We start from the raw sequence: 7994 nt of genomic DNA on the forward strand, positions 1-7994 counted from the left end.
TGAAAAAGTACAGCTCCTGAATCAGGCATCTGCTTTTATTCCTTTATTTTAACAATGTGGATAATGGCTGCTCTTGACTCTTTAGGAAGATGCTGTCTGGGGGACTTGGTTTGAAAAAAATGAAGAGAAGGACCTACAGTTGCCTTAGGTACTTGGCATTTTGGAAAGGAGCTTCTGAAGTGTGTTCTTGATTTCCTTTGTCCTCTTTGCCAAAAGGTGTACAAAGCCTGCAAGCAGAACACCTGCCAGTTTACAATAGAAGTTAATAGGCCACATCAGTTAAAGGGAGAGCCAAAGAATCTAGCATTGTGTAAAACAAGTGCTCTGAACTGCTGTGAGAGAAGAATGTTCTGCAATATACGTGGCCTTAGTTGTATGCACTGAAAATGGGCCCTAGAAAGGGAGCTGCTGAAGGGTGGGGCTGCCTGTAAGAGGCATCTCCCTGATTTTCTGCAATCAAATGTGTAATTTTGTTATCGTGCCACTACAGTGCTGTATACTGACATCTAGGATGCATCCATATGCCATTGGCTATTGCACCATCATTGCACTATAGCCGTCCCTCACAGTCGAATTTTTCTGGGTGGAGAAGGCAATCCAGTCACAAGTGATTGTTCTCCTGCCACATTCAACCATGTGTGGCTGCAATCTGACAAGTATTACAGCATAGTGAGAAAACAAAGGCTGCTTTGCGCATAAAATTGTATTTATGCTGCATGTTATGTAACCTTTATTTTCCTGTGTAGGTTTTTCAGTATGTCAAAGGGTTAACAGGTGTTACACTAAAAACATTATGTCCCCTTCAACAGTATCAGAAATACCAGGCACCACAGTGGAAGGTGGCACATGATGTGCATTAAATCGTTCCTCGATCTGCATGCAGAAGTTGTCCACTGTTTGTCTGAAATGAATGCCACCTTCCTATTGTGAGTCTCTCAGGAAGTAGGGTTCCAAAAACAGAGTGCCATTGTCTTCAGAAGCGTGCAGCTTGACCTAACCTTAACGCATGCGTGCATTCTTCAGAATGTGATCAGCTTTATACTGTATGCCATTGAGTCCTCTGTTAGTATAGCTCTCTGGCAGTTGATGTCTTTCAATTCGCACCTCTACTAAATATTTGAAGGGACACATGCTGAAGAGCCATGGTCAGTTCTGGTTCCTAGGCAGATGTCCACTATAGGATCAATTCTAAACAAGTTCACTGAGAAGTTCCATTTAATTCTATGGGGGGTTCCTCCCAAGAAGGTTTAGGATTGAAGCCCATGATTCTTCTTCATTACATCGAAATAGACCACTAGAAAAGCAGACCTGGACAAATGGCAAACTTGGCTACCGTCTTATGAGAAGCGGCAAGCAGCCCCCATCAGTGTTCCCTCTAAACTGAGTTAATGTGAGCTAGCTCACAGTTTTTTAGCCTCCAGCTCACCCATTTTTGTCTTAGCTCAGGAAAAATGGCCCCAGAGCAAACTACTTTAAGCAGTAGCTCACAGCTTTAATGCCAATAGCTCACAAATAGGGTTGCCAAGTCCAATTTAAGAAATATCTGGGGAGCCAGGAGACATTAGGGGTGGAGCCAAGATCAAGGCTGTGACAAGCATAATTGCTCCAAAGGGAGTTCTGGCCATCATATTTAAAGGGACGGCACACTTTTTCAATGCCTTCCTTCCATAGGAAATAATGAAGGATAGGGGCACCTACTTTTGGAGCTCATAGAATTGGATCCCCTGATCCAATCTTTTTGAAACTTGGGGGGTATTTTGGAGAGAAGTACTAGATGCTATACTGAAAATTTGGTGCCTCTACCTCAAAAAACAGCCCCCCCCAGATACCCGCGGATCAATTCTCCATGATTTTCTATGGGAACAAATCTCCATAGGGAATAATAGAGTTCCCAGCAGACATTTCCCTCCCCTCCCCCCTCTTTCTGACGATCCTGAAGCGGGGGGAGGGCCTCCAAACCAGGGGATCCCCTGCCCCCACCTGGGGATTGGCCACCCTACTCACAAATAGAATTTTTGCTCACAAGACTCCACAGCTTAGAGGGAGCATTGGCCCCCGTGTGTGTCTGGGGTGGCTTTCAAGAGCCAGTTGGATTTTAAGGGCAACTTAGGAACTAATGATCTAACTAACAGGATGCTGGCTCCTGATTCATTGATGTTTGTAAAATTTGTTTTAAAAAAATCTTTTTGCTGCTCATGCACAGACAGCTTTTAGTTCCATGGTCATAAAATCAGGAATGGTTTGATACAAGGCTTTGCTGATGTCCTAGATCGAGCCTTGTATAAAATAAGAGACTTTCCCTTTCAAAATCAGACACTGCCATTGGGCTGGATGGGCAGGGGGAGGGAAATGGGCCTAGGTCCAAATCCCCACAGAGCTGGCTGCCTGTGGACAAACCTTGTAGACTAACCTACTTCAAAGATTTGGGGGAGGTACAAGGAACATAAATGTATCTTTCCCTGAGTGCTTGAAATGAGGTGGGAGGACGAATAAAAGAACCCATGGGAAACTTTATCCATACAGTAGCATGACACTTTGAACTGCTGTATTTAATCCCATTTGTCTGCAAAATGTGTATCCATAAGGAAGCTTAGGTTTGCTGTCAGAATGGTGACTAAAACTGTTTTCACACCAGTCTCTTCCCACCACCCCCTTATACATGGCTTAACAAGCAGGTTTTGTATTGAGTAATAACTGAGGTTTGATTTAAATTCCACACTAGCGAGGCAAACAGCTTTCCTATGTGATTTAGCATGGGCTCTGAGAGTCTCATCCAAGTGTGCCGCAACCTGTACAAAGCAGCTATGGGCATGCCAGATAACCGTAGCCCTTGTGGCTATTATGCTGGCATGCCTTCTAAGCATACACAACTGCTTGTGCATTTTAATAGTTTAAAATGAAATGTTAATTCTGTGCAGATGTCTTGCCTTTGCCAATGTCACGTTTATATCATGCATCCAGCCAGTGACTCTTGTACTCTCAAGAGAGGGGGGGTGGCACAATCCAGAGTTAAGCATCCCTAAACTCATTCACATTAGTTAGCTTAAGGGTACTTAATTTGCGATTGGGTTGCAGCTAGAGACCTCTGGTGCTGTTGATGCAAAAGAAAGGGAGTGAATGAGTTGTGCATAGATGTTTACCAAACTACTTGAGGGCCCAGTCTTTGTTTCTGGAACTCATGGATTGCTGTGTGAGCAAACTATGGATCCCCCAACCCTAATGAAGAGGAAGCCTCACTTGTGCAGTCTTTGGCATGAGCATTGCAGCTTCTGGGTACGATCCAGCACAGGTAAACATGTTTGCATCCAACAAGGCAGAAATGCTCCTTGCCATGACCTGGATGGCCCAGGCAAGCCTGATCTCTCATCAGATCTGGGAAGCTAAGCAGGGCCAACCCTGGCAAGTACTTGGATGGGAGTACCAGAAGTCAGGAGGCAAGGGCAGGCTTTATTCAGCCACCTCTCTGAATATCCTCCATACCCGCATTAGAGGTCAGTCACCAGAAGTCACCATGACTTACTTTGAAACATGTGTACACACACACACACAAACACACACACACCCCAAAAAAAGAGAAGTGCTCCTCCATGGGAGCAAAAGTCAGTTTGCCATAAATTGCAGGTGAACCTTCTTGTGAAGCTGCAAAGAACTGAATGGACTGTTGAGACAAGGTGCACCAAGGCATCACGCAAGCCTGGATTTTTCTCTCCAAAGTTGTGCCACATGCATTGCTACCCTGAAAACGACCCCAAACTGTTGTGTGCAGCAAAAGCATTTTAAAAAGCCTTTGTTCAGAAATTTATTTAATGGGTATAATTTACCACAACACTCCCTCCAACTCAATTTTGTGTTATTCACATCAATGGAGCTTTATGGAAACATTTTAATGACTGCCTGGACCACTTTCATCTTTCCCCACGAGTATCACCGCTTCAGAAAATAATCATAGGAAGCTGCCTTACAGAGAATCCATTTGACTCAGTATCATTTTTGACTTGCGGTACAGGTCTCCAAGGTTTCAGGTAGAGAAGAGTCCTCGCTGCCTTGTCACCCAAGACCCTTTGACTGGATAGGCCAGGGATTGAACCTGGAACCTTCTGCATGCAAAACACTTGCTCAACTGCTGAGCCATAGCCCTTCCTGGGCTTTTATCCCCTCCCCATCTTCCTAAAATTGATTAAAGTGTTAACATCTTGTGTGTTTAGGAGTCATCACAAAAGCAATTTGTAGAAATGTTGGAAGGATAGCAATGCATTACTGAGGTATACAGCATACTTGCAAAAGGTCATTTTAATGGTAGTTTGCAGATGCAATAATAGCATCTTTGTTGCTTTTAAAGGGACAGGGAAGGGGGCTCAAACTAGCATTTTCTTTTGTCAGCTTTCTGCAAAAATGTATGCATTCAAATGTAAATACAGGAGCTCTGTCTGTTTCCATCTTTAAATCCATTTTGTGTGACAATGTAATGAGAACATGAGTCATGTACCCTTGGGATAATTTATAAAATGAAAATAAAAGTGGTAAGAGTTTTGTTTATAAGTTTAATGATTTAACAGTTTGCTGGTTCTTAAGTTCTTATCTACTGGGTGAAAAAGGAAGCCACCAGAGGACTTGGCCATTCAAATGCCACAGGGCTCCTCAGTCCCATCCACAAGCAGAGCAACAGAAAAGTTAGCACCATGCTCTGTATCTTGTGTGCTGGAAAAATTTACCTAGTTCATAGTGTCTTGGGTTGAATTAAATTTAGCTGCTGGTTTTCCAGATCTGATAAGGACGGATATGGGAATCAGGAAGCAAAGACTATTCTATTATCAGGAAAATCTAATTAATTTCATGTCATGCATGTACAGCCAATTCTTTGTTTTCCTTCCTAATTTCCTATATGGTGTGCAGTTAGTTTAAGGGCTCCTAGTTTGGTGTTGGATACTGGGGGTCTCAGTGTGTCCCTATGGTGCATTCTCAGTTCACATGGGACAACTGGAGTTCAGCAGGCCCAGGCAGTAGCCCACGGGAACTACATAGACAAGATCCTGTGCTACAGAAGTTCCTCAGGAAAGCTCCATGGAAAAGTCTCCCTAAAGAGGAAACTTCAGAAACCTTTGTAAACAAGTAAAATGAAGAGAAGTATACTGAGCTGGATCAACATGTCTCTAACCAGCAACTCCACTGCACATGCAGCAGTTGCAGGTGAGTATCTGAATCCCCCAGAACAAGATGAGACTGTCTTTTGATAGGCACTACTAATCTGGGCTCACCACTTGTTACATGCAGCAAGTTGCCCACTATGGTTGGGCCACTGTGTAGATACAAGGGCAAACTGAATGAGACATTAACACCCTACACAAAGATGAGTTTGAAAGGTTTTATTGTTGGACCACAAGCCTTTGTTTCCTCTAGTATTATCTTTTTTCTACTGAGCAGAACAATTCACATCCTGACCAGAATTTAACTACTGTAATCTTAAAATGGGCAATGGCCAGAGCAAAATCCTGTGTAGCTCCAGAAAGCTGCTTGAGCAGGGCTTCTTTTGTTAATGAATGGCTACTCACATACACAACTTAGAGGGAACACCACCTATAAACGAATACTCTGCCTTTCAATTTAGAACTACAAGGTTTGTACACTTGCAAGAACCCAAGTCTGCCTTCTCACAGAAAACCTTCAGAAAAGTCACCAGCTACTCAAAGGCAGTCCCAAACGACAGATGTCTTGTGCTCAAGAAGAAACTTTTTGCACCTTGGTAGAATTAAAAGCTTTTATTTTTACCATACAAAGTTCTAAGAACTAAGGTCAAGTATCAGTTAATGAAAAAGCAAAACACAATTCCTAGAAGGCATGTAAAGGAAAAGACTGTACAAGTTATATACATTACAGTACTGTATTGGTTTTGTTTCTTTAAAAAAGTAATGCTTCAGCATAGCTCAGTAGAAACCATTATGGAATAACCCACTGCCCTCTCTTGCATCTTTTTAAATAAATGTATACTTTGATAGGAAATAAATAAGCATTGTTGATTTTCCTCCAGAACTGGAATGCTGTGATAAAATTCTTATTTTAGCAGAACTCATAAAGAAAAACTTGTATTTTGCCCCCATGAGCATTATTTACCTGGAGCTAAGAGGTGTTCAACTCTTTAGGCAGACTGAAGTGCTGAAATTCTGAATTGTACTACTTCATTTGCAGGAGAGGCAAAACATAGTTTTGAATGCCTCTTCCTTCCAGACCAACCTGCACGCAGTAAACCAGCATACAGCAAAGCTGTGCTAAACCTTTTTACCCTATGCACAGGAATTTTGTTTAAGTAGATCACCATTCAAAATTGTGGATACAGTCAAAAGTCTAGATGACTCAGAGTGCAGTAGAACATATTTGGAAACAAATGAAATAACAAATGTGTACTTCTAAGCAGAGCGCATTTGGAATTGGCATGTCAAGATACAACAACGATTATCAACCTGGGCTTATATTTGCTATAGGATTTCTGTTGAATGCTGCAAGTGAGTATTTATTAGTTGTGTATATATGCATTTTTAGCTTTACAGTTTATGTAAAACGTTTTCTTCCCAGAGCCATTTGTCTTAATATTTACAGACGGGTGAACAATGAGACAAGAAGCAAAAGCTTAAAAAAACAATTCTACAAAAACAGAAGACAGACAGTTAATGTATAAACCAACATGGTGTCACTTAAAAGGTAAGGTATGGAAAAGGTCCAGCATAATTCAACCCCATAAATACTGGAAGCAACAGATTATTAAAAATATAGAAACACTTGGTAAGAATCCTTAACTCTGCATACTGAAACCTGCTTCCTAGGAAAGGCTTCGGCACCTGAGATGCATGCAAGGTTGAATCTTCTAGCAAAAGCACACAGCTTTGAACCCTATTTTTCCAGTTTTCCTTTAATAGAAAGGACACCTTCAACAGACACTGGTTTTTAAGAAGTCTCAGTATGTATTATCAATAACCAGTATTTTCTAGAAATAGAGCATGCCTAGCTTCAGATTTGACATGCACGAAATAATACATCAACCTCCTTTTCTAATGAGTGGTAGGGAACTTTCATTTGTTGTGGGCAAGTAATATTGGTCTCCCTAAGACAGGTCTTACGTCATAAACGTCAGTTGATGCTTCAAAACAGAAACTTTCATATGCTCCATTTATCTGGGAGCATACACGACGTCACTTCAACTTGTTAACCAAATTTAGAAAATTTCACAGATCAATGATTTAAACATAAAATGCCAATTTTAAAGCATAATTTTCAAAATGATTTTTCTTTAAAAATAAAAAAATGCCACCCATACACAAGTGCAATCTGTCAAGAGAACAGAGGAGCTGCATTTTTACACCTTACACAAACAAATTTACTTTTCTTTCATTACTACAAACACTGATTTCTGACATCCTTTCATCATACTTGTTACTTGTGACTCATTTGTGACTTACAACAAAATTTTCATTTTTGGCCAGAAAAAAGCAGTTTTAGAAAGAAAGAAAAAGAAAGTCAAGGAATGATTACTTGGAACATGAAAAAATGTTTATTTTCAAAATGTGAAAAGGAGGGAGGAAATCCTACGTGAAGGAAAGAAGAAACTGAACAGCAACCCACGGATTGCTAACCTAATTCTATTCACCACCACAACCTTTTCAGTCCTCTATAAGGGCTTTTTCACATTATAAAATATACAAAAATTCAAGTTGCTGCTCAATGGAAAATGTTGACTAATTAACTGGTAAGCAATTGACACTCAGTGCTACCATTTCTTGCTCATGTTGACCTTTTTTTTTTTTTTTTGCTATTACCAATGCACCTAAAAGGGGAAGATCAATTGGTGAGGATGCTTATGTCCTATGTGAACCTGTTAGCATATACCTTGATTTTTCAAAGGAGTCCAACTGATGCGATAATTCTTTTAAAAAACCCTCCCACCTAAGTGTGAAAGCTTTAACTCACCTCAAACTAACCAAAACTGTAAAATAAATTCTATAAGG

The sequence above is a fragment of the Heteronotia binoei genome, chromosome 11 (genome assembly GCF_032191835.1).
Source record: "Heteronotia binoei isolate CCM8104 ecotype False Entrance Well chromosome 11, APGP_CSIRO_Hbin_v1, whole genome shotgun sequence".
NCBI lineage: Eukaryota > Metazoa > Chordata > Lepidosauria > Squamata > Gekkonidae > Heteronotia > Heteronotia binoei.